Here is a 9,383-nt window from a genome sequence, read left to right on the forward strand (position 1 = left end):
TTTGTGGCAGGACACAAGCATCCTCCCGTTAGCATCCCAGAACTCTCAGTCTCCACGTTGTTAGTAGCGGGACCATTCGTACCTGGGAGGTGCTTTCGTGCTTGCTCTCTCACTGGGTTCCTGACATCCAGGCAGTTCCTGGGGTGCAGTAGAGGCTTCAGAGTGATGCGGAGCTTAGGGCGGTGCAGTGGGGTCTGTACACAGTACAGGGGTTGTGGGATTGAGTGTGTCCTTGTTGCATTTTGGCATGGGGCTGAGCACTGGGGCTACAGGCCTTGGGGTTGCGGAACCCACCAAGGGCTAGGGGCTTGAGTGGCCAACACTCTCAACATGGGACTTGCCGGTACAAATCCTGAAGCCTTTAGCCTTGACGTAGATGCTATAGAATCTGCAGATTCATGTTCAGGTTCGGGGCTGCAGCTCCATAAAGGCAAGAGACTCTGTTGCAGACCGTCCTATTCATTGGCGGTTGTGATGGGGCGGGGCCTTTTTGGAAGTGTGGTTCACGCAGGTGGGCAGTTTCGGCCAATGGAATTTTAATTTGGGGGTTTGTTTTAGTTTTTTATGTTTTTGGGGGGAATGTTAGAGAGGACCCACCCTACGATGTTCACGCCTGGCTCAGTGCTCAGGAATCATTCCTGGTGGTGCTCTGGGATCTGGGATGCTTAGGCTTGATTTGGGTGAGGAGGGTAAGCATCTTATCTGCTTTACTGTCGGTCTTATCCCAACATTGATGTTTTTTTCCAGATGAGGAATTTAGACTCATGTTCAGTTACGAAAAATCCTCTATGCTTCATCTCTCCCTGACTGGGCGATTTCAGGATACTGGCTCTTGGGGTGAGTACAGCAGGTCAAGGGTTTAATTTTTCTTTTTTTTTTTGAAGGAATATGTTCTTATTGTGACGGCGGGGGGGGGGGGGCGGAGGAGCTTTGCTCAGGGGTCACTCCTGGCTTGCTGGGAAGAAATTTACGTTGAAAGGTCCAGAGGTATCATACAGCAAGTAGGTTGATTGCCTTGCATGCAGCTAACAGAGATTTGACCAGCAGCATCCCAGTAAACCTTAAATATTCCAGGATAGATCCCTGAATGCAGAACTAGGAGTTCTCCTGACACTGTTGGTTTTGGCTCAGACACACACACACAAACACACACACGAAATATCTGACAGCAGAGAAAGAAGTATGCTGAGTCTGTTGCATGCATGGGAAACGTCTCTTTTGTTTCACCAGCCACCCTGTGGTCGCTCTGACTGCCCTAAACCGCTGTGGTCTCTGCATTGTGAGTGGTGGGGTCACTCGATGATAGTGTACAGGAATGGCGGCCCCTCACCCGGGACACACCGAGTGCTCCTGACGAAAGCTGTGTCTTACTTATTAATTGATTTTTAGGAAACAGTCACTGTCACTGTCCTCCCATTGTTATTGATTTGCTTGAGCGGGCCCAGTAACATCTCCATTGTGACACTTGTTACTGTGTTTGGCATATGAAATATGTCACTGGTAACTTGCCGGGCTTTGATTTTCAGGTGAGATACTCTTAGTAGCTTACTGGGTTCTCTAAGCATGGTGTAGGAATCGAACCTGGGTTGGCTGCATACAAGTCAAATGTCCTACCCGCTGTGCTATTGATCAGAGGAGATTTTTCTGAAGATAGCTTTTTTTTTTTTGTGTAAGGAGGACAGTGGCCTTGCATGTAGCCAACCTTGGTTCGAACGTCATGACCACATAGGATACTGGGAGCACGGCCAGATGTGATCACCGCAGAACTTGAAAAGGAAACCCCAAGTGGTCAGAAAAGCATGGAGTTAGGGAAGAAAATGAGCTTGAAGAGGAAAGGTGTGCTGAGAAAGTTTCTGAAACAATGGAACAAACGAGAAAGTAATTTCTTTTAAAATTATTGTTATTTCTTAGCAAGAAGGAATTAAGGAAATAGTGAGCTCAAATTTGAATTCTCGACCGTGTGTTAAATGAGAGTTAGTGAATACGCTCTGTAAATTATTCTTTTAATGATGAAAATACTGGGCTATTAATGTCAGTGACTTCAATGGGCATAAGAAAATTTTAGCTAGAATGTTCCAACTTAGCTTCTCAAAGACCTGGTTACTATTTATAGACATAGTATAAGATGCCCCCCCCCCACCCCGACCCCTGTTTTCAGTCACAGTGCACACAGTGCAGGATTTTCCCATTTTGGCTGCTTAGAGGTGGAGGCAGGGGATCTTTTGGGGATTATCTCCAGAATAGCTTGTTGCTGGCCACCTTTCATTCCTTAGACTGAACCATTGGCTCCCTCAACTTGATCGATTTATTTCAGTTAATTCCGTTTTAGTTGTTTTATTTATTTTTTTAGTGGGGGATACACCTTGCTATACTTGGTTACACGTGATGGTGCTCAGGGAACCATATGGGATGCCAGTAGTCAAATCTGTTTTTTCTGCTTGCAAGACAAGCACTTCTCCCGCTGTACTATGTCTCCATCCCCATTGCACAGAAAAATTTTGATTTATTATTGTCTTTTTATATTGTCAATTTTGACTCACAGCACTCAGTGCTCTGTGCTAAGTTTAGCATCTGAGCTCAACATTGTTGCTGGCACTGCTTGGGTACCCTAACTGCTTTGGAGAACTGAATGTGTTTTAGCAGCTAGAAAGAAAAGCATCTTATGTACTGTCTCTGCTTACCCTATTTAATTTTTCTACAGAAAAAAATATTTTTTTATCTGACAAGTTTCTTAGCAGAGCCCTACCCATTGACCATCTCTCCCAGACAAGGTGCGGGTACACCTAGTAGGGCGCTTGCCTTGCACGTAGTTTGCCTGATTTCAATCCCCATCATTTCATAGGGTCCAATGAACACAGCCAGGTGTGGCGCAAAGCCCCCCACAGAAAAAAGTCTCACTCCAGAATTTGTCATGACAGTGGAGCATTCTTTGAACATCTTTTTGGGCTTTGTGAATATCACTCCTGTCTGTTCTCTTTTTGTTTTTTGCTTCTTTTTGATTTTTTTGATTAGACCCAGCGATGCACAGGGGTTACTCCTGACTCTGTACTCACAAATTAGTCCTGTTGGTGCTCGGTGACCATATGGGATACTGGGAATTGAACCCGGATTGTCCACTTGTAAGGCAAACACTACCTGCTGTGCTATCACTCCAGCTCCCTTTTGGCTACAAACTTGACGATGGTCAGGGACTCTGCCCCTCTGTCCAGATGTCCTTGAGATTCCATGTACCCCACCTTAAACCACATGATACACCATTTGAGCTCCTCTTTCTGGGTCTATCTCACCATAAGTGGAGCAGATGAGGTGGGATTTGGGGCCACATCTGACAGTGCCAAGAGGGCTGCAGCCTGCTCTCTGTTCATAGTACTGGTGGACATTGGGTACCAGGAAAGGCCCCCCTGGGCTTTCAGCTGGCTGACAATCCACCCCAGCCTGGTGTGCTTTCTCCTGCCCTCAGTTGATATGTTCATTGTAAGTTCTTGGTTGTGAACATTCTGGAATATTTTAACTATTAAGCCCGAAGCTATCGGTTTCCAAGCAGCAAGATAGAAAGAGACATGAACTTGATAATGTGAAGGCAGTAGGAGTTGTAATCCAGTATACTGGAGCCAACTATCTTGGCCTCTTGATAGGGACACCGACGTCAGGTAGCAGTTTATATAGGGTTTGATTACATAAGCAGTGCATTTTGTATAGTTTCAGAAAAAACTTAGCTAGTTACCAAACAAAGTTGTATTGGGATGTGTCTAGGCTAACAGTGGTGAGGCAGTAGTTAAAAATTTGTTTTCCATAATCATTCATGGATACATAAGCTCTTTCTTTTAGGGTTAATAAAAGACAATTTCTGGGACATTTTGACTAGGGCCATAATGATTGATTGAGCCCACTGGCAGGGCACAGGAACTTTCCCAGGTGGGTTCACGTTGGCTAGTTGCACATTGTTCCATTTCTGGGAAGCCGAGACTGTTTCAATTCCAGGAACTTGGGGCCTCACTGATTTTGCTGAGTTCTGCCGCCATAACAGGTGTCAGTTTTCCCCTTCCACAGCAAAACACTGACTGCAGGGAAGTAGTTGGAGGTTCTGAGAAAAATTACAGACTTTTCACCATTGAGATTTCTTTTAGGCCAAGTGTAATATTTCTTCTCCTTTTCTTTACACAAAATCACATACCAAGGGCGTAAAATCATATAGTCTGTTAAAGCCTTGCTTGTGAGCTCTGAGTCCTGCCTGGTGTGGCCCCCAAGCAAAGACAAAGTAAAGAACTGACTCTCGAGAATATACTGCTGGATTCCTAACCTTTGCTGTAGCCACGTAACTGCCTCTTTGCTTTTATTTGTGTGTAGGAAGGGTAGGGGATTTGGGATTTCTGCCAGACCCAGCGGTGTACCTGCCCCTTGGTTCTGTGATGCAGAATAGGTTATGTGGATTGTGCTGCATTTATATTTTGTTTTTATTTTTTCTTGGTTTTGGGTCTCTGCCTGGCCTTACTTGTACTGTTGCTCTGGCCTCCTTTTAGGTGGTTCTTTTTTTCCTTTGTGTTTTGTTTTTCGGGCGCCACCTCTGGTGGTGCTTAGGGCTGACATCCTGACTCTGTCTGTGCTCAGAGTCTCTCCTTTGGGAACCAAGGGTAGTGTTGGGAGTCAAGTTCAGGTCAGCTGGGTGGGTGCAAGCAGCACTTTCCCCACTGCCCAGTCCTGCCCGTGGAGTGGGGGTGCTGTTGGTGAAGGAGGGAGTGGGCATGGGAAAGCCATTGTGAGGGCAGCTCAGCCCAAGTGTCTCCGTCACGGGTGTTTCCACATTCAGGGCTCATGCTGGCATCCGGGTGTCACTTGGAGGCTGGTTTTTTATTGCAGTAAGAAGAAATGGGAACTGCCCCCTGGAAAAAAAATGCCTGTTGTCAATAAGAGCTACCTGTGGGTTTTGGCATCTTTGGATTTGGGAGATTTCTTGGGGCTCAGAACCTTAAAAATTGATAGACCTGGGCTGACTTCTCTGAGAATTGTTGGACCGTCTGGTCGGTACACAGAGCAGCCCAGGCCTGTGGTGTTACTAGAACTAAGGTGTGTTTTCCTGGTACCCAGACAATCATTTAGACAGATGGACACGTTTCCAGATTCACTCTGGTAATGAAAATCCAGTCCTATGTACAAGAGTACAGGATGTTTGGAGGCCCTGTGATAATTTGCATTACATTTGTCCCCATTTTTTAGCATTTTTTCACAGATCCCCCAACACATCAAGTGGTTCTCTGCAGGAGGTGGGAGGTGGCTATTCCCAGTGCCCAAGCCTTGCAGCTTGAAACTGGCCCCAGATGTGCCAGGGGCTACCGTGGTTCCCCCTTCGGTGCTCAGGCATCCGTGCAGTGATGGTGTTGAGGGTCATACTCAGGCCTTCCGCGTGTTCAGCAACTGCTCTATCACTTAAGGTACCTCATCGGCCCCTGTTAGCATCTTTTTCAACATATTATTTTGAAAACACGACAGATTTTCAGGAAAGTTGCAAGGATTTGAGGGGGAAATATTCTCTTCCCCCCCCCCCCCTTTTGGTCTTGGGGCCACACCGGATAGTGCTCAGAGTCCTCACTCTGGGCTCAAGAGTGACCCCTGGTGGTCCTCGGAGGACCATATTCAGTCAGGTGATTGATTGATTTTGCTCTTTGGGTCACACCTGATGATGCACAGGGGGTACTCCTCGCTCTGCACTCAGAAATGACTCCTGGCGGTGCTCAGGGGACCACCTGGGATGCTGGGTATCGAACTCGGGTGGGCCACGTGCAAGGCAAACGCCCTACCCGCTTTGCTGTCGCCCCAGCCCCTGCGGTCAGGTGATTTCAGTCGGGCTGGGATGGATGCAGGTTAACTCCTCCACTGCCTCTCCAGTCCCCTTTGCTTTCTCTCATCCCACACTTGCTTGATCATGGTCAGTCTGTGAGTATTTTTTGCTTTCTCCTTCAGTTATTTCAGAGCCGATGTGGTGAGTCAGGTCCTTTTAGACCGGAGTGTTTCAGATCAGATCAGATCAGAGTGTTTCCTGAGAGTAAGGATTCCGGTTCGTATTCATGGTACAGCTTCTTACGTTGTTGCAGTAGTTGAATCTGCAATTCATCTTCAAGGTTGCTTGCGGTCTTGGTAATTCTCTTTCTGTTTCTCTTGTGGGTTTGGAGTAAGGATGCATACAGTGCTTCTTGAGTCCTGCAGTGCTGGGCATTCCCTGGGGTACCCTGATAGTGGGGTCGAAGGGGCCTTTTTGGCTGCCCCTGTTGTGTGGGGGTCATGCAGTTGCAGGGATTGAGCTGAGTTGACCATAAGCAAGGCAGACTCTTTGACCCCATTAACATCTTTTCTCTGGCCATGAGTGCTGTCTCTGGCCTCAGAATAAAAAAGTACGTCTAGGGGGCCTCCCTTGCAGTGTTTTTGCTGTTGGTTTTGGTTCGTATTTTTCCTTTTTAGGCCCCACCATGGCTTGGGGGGGGAATCCAATGGGGTGCCAGGGGTTGAATTGGGGTCAGCACGTGCAAGGCAAGTGTTGTACCGCTGGCCTGGTGCCTTCCTCTTGTGGGGCTTTAGTTAGTGCCTAGGGCTCTGACGGTTTGATGCTCAGGTTGGTGGGATGGTTCTCCTTGGTCCAGCAGTTCCGGGGCCTTCCGTCCTCGATTGCATTCTACCCTCTCGGCTCTCTCTGGGACTAACTGTGTTTAGTCCTGTTGAAGGATCTTTCCTGACAAATGGGCAATTCTCTTGCAAACTTTCAGTTGGTAAAAGGCAGAATCCTTTCTCAGTGTCCTCACAGGCATTTCACAGACTGTTCAGGAGAACACAGGCCAGTTATTCACAGGAGCCTGTGGATCACGGCCTCTCGGGGTTCTTTGTGACTCGTGCACAGCAGATGGACAAATCAAGAGCCCCTCAACTGTGGCTGGGAGTATCCTCTCTGGGGGAAAGGGGGGTGCACGGGGAGTACCACCTGCTCTGCTGCGGGTGTGGCGTGTTCTAGAAATGTGCATCGGGGAGTGTGGTTGAGGGCTGCTCTAGCCTTCCCATTTCCTCCTGCGTGGGCACTTGTCTCAACTGTTGTAAGAGCAGGTCAGGCAGATTGGAATCTTCTGCAGTTGTGGTTTTGTCTGTGTTTTGAAGCTCACACCACTTTTTTCTTCACACCTCTGTGGTCCTTGCCTGTGGCCAGAGCAGTGGGCAGAAAAGCCTTTTGGTGACAGAGGTGAACTCTGGTGCCTCCTGTGCTCTCCTGCAGTCCCCACTGTTCTCTCTTCCTGTTCTCTCTGTCAGTGTTTTGGGGTCACACCCACCTCAGTGCTTCTGGTCATTCCTGGCAGTGCTGGAGGACCATGAGATGCCTGAGATCATGAGAGCATGGGCGTGTCGTGGCGAATATGTAATGGCAAGGCAGATGCCTCACAGGCAGGGCATGGCCAAGGCTATGTGGGACAGGAGCAGCCCGGGGCTCCATCTCCTCCTGTCTGTCCCCAGACCTCCAAGTGCCCAAGTCTGTCGCCGGGAGGCAGGGACAGATTCTGCCTTCGGAGGCACAGGCTGTGTGTGTGTGTGAGAGAGAGAGAGAGAGAGAGAGAGAGAGAGAGAGAGAGAGAGAGAGAGAGAGAGAGAGAGACTGGGGGGATGAGGGGCGGGGCGTTCCTAGCAAGGAAGGTGAAGTCCCTTGGGAAGGGAAACGATTTGCTCCCTGGCTCCCTGCCTGTCCAGACCAGTTGGGAATAGCCTGCTGAGGCTGGAGAAAGGGGTTCTGTCCGGGGAATCACCCCACAGCACTCCCACGGGGCCTGCGTGCCCAGACCTTCCAACTGGTGGTCACAGATCATCTGGGGACAGGACTTGGGGGTGTATCCTGAGACTCTCCCGCTTGTCTCGGAGCTTCTGGGATCCTGGGATTCCATGACCACACACTGCAGCGATGGGGTGCGGGTCTTCAGCTCCCTTGAGCCCTCTCCCTTCCCATCTCTCTTCTTCTGCTGCATCTCCGAAGTGTTCGGGGCCCCATTTCTCCCCACCCTGTCACATGAGGGCTGGACAGCCACATCTGGGTCTACAGGAGCCTGCCCTGTGGCCTACTGCCAGCCCTGCTGTCCCCCCTACCCTGGCTCCTCTTGGGGTTCAGTCCGTGTCCATGCTGCTTGGCTGCTAGCTCTGTTCCCCGAGTCCCTCTGTCGCTACTCCGGGCTTTGCAAGAACCAGAGCCACATCCAGAGGTGCTCAGGGACCCAGGTGGCAGGGACCAAACTCGGGGCCTCTCACGTGTTACGTCCAGGCTCAGCCCACTTGGGGCTGCTTCTGTGACTCCTCAACACCCCATTAAGTGCCGGGATTGCTGTGCACAGGCAGCCACACCACCTGGTCACGGGGTCTGTGTCAGAAGCACGACTTTCCCACAGTTCACAGGAGGCTCCCTGGCCTCCGCTCTCCTCCCAGGTGACCCAAAACGCTTGGGGATGGGGTCATCAGCTGTCAAGGTGGGATGGAGCTCTGATTCTGCCCATGTCTGCCCCTGACCACTTTTCCCCTAGGAAGAGCCTCAGACGTTAAGGAAAAGATTTATTTTAAATATCCCAGTTAAAACTCAAAAGACTTGAACATAAAACCAAAATTATCTTTATTGAAGAAACGAGACATAAACAAGAATAAGCATCACAAAACGAAAGCAACAGCATGTGAGCTGGCGATGTCAATTTAGGATGCCTTAAATATAAACTATGAGAACTATTTCTATGGCAAAGATTGTGAGACCGCCATTAACCAGCGGTCAGCACACAGGGCTCAGTGTCCCCCAGCAGGTCTAGCCAGACCCAACTGTTCCTGCCCCTCGCAGCCCCTTTTCTTCAAGCTGGGGCTAAGGTTCTCACCTTCCAGGACAGTGGACTCAAGCATTTGATCTGAAATTGGGGAAACTTTCCAGATCATGGAACATAAAAGAAAGTGGATTTTTTTGTTGCCTTTTGCCAGACTCCTGAAGTGCGCCCAAGTCTTAACATAATATTCTAGGATATTCTGGATTTTTCTAGATTGTCCACATAGGAGGCTGAAATTGGGCAGAGTCTGGACTTTTTCCTCCTTGGTACCTTGTAGCAGGTGGTCTGAAGGGGTTGGGGGACAGGTGTGTGGGTCTTCACCTGTAACCCAAGTGCCTGTAGGCTGCTTCTAGATGAATTCCTCTCTCCCTTGGGCCAGTTTTCTGGTGTGTTGGGCATCCGATGACAGTCCTGGTGGCGATGCTCTGGGCACGGGCAGGCCCTGGACGGATGGAAAGGATCATTGACAGTCTGAGGGCATGTGGAACTTCCCTCACCCTGAACCCAGCTCCCATCTCTGCTCCTAAAGCGTCTTGGCCTTGACCCGAGAGTGATCCCAGTGCC

This window comes from Sorex fumeus, unplaced genomic scaffold, assembly GCF_029834395.1.
Source record: "Sorex fumeus unplaced genomic scaffold, SorFum_2.1 ptg000103l, whole genome shotgun sequence".
Classification (NCBI taxonomy): Eukaryota; Metazoa; Chordata; class Mammalia; order Eulipotyphla; family Soricidae; genus Sorex; species Sorex fumeus.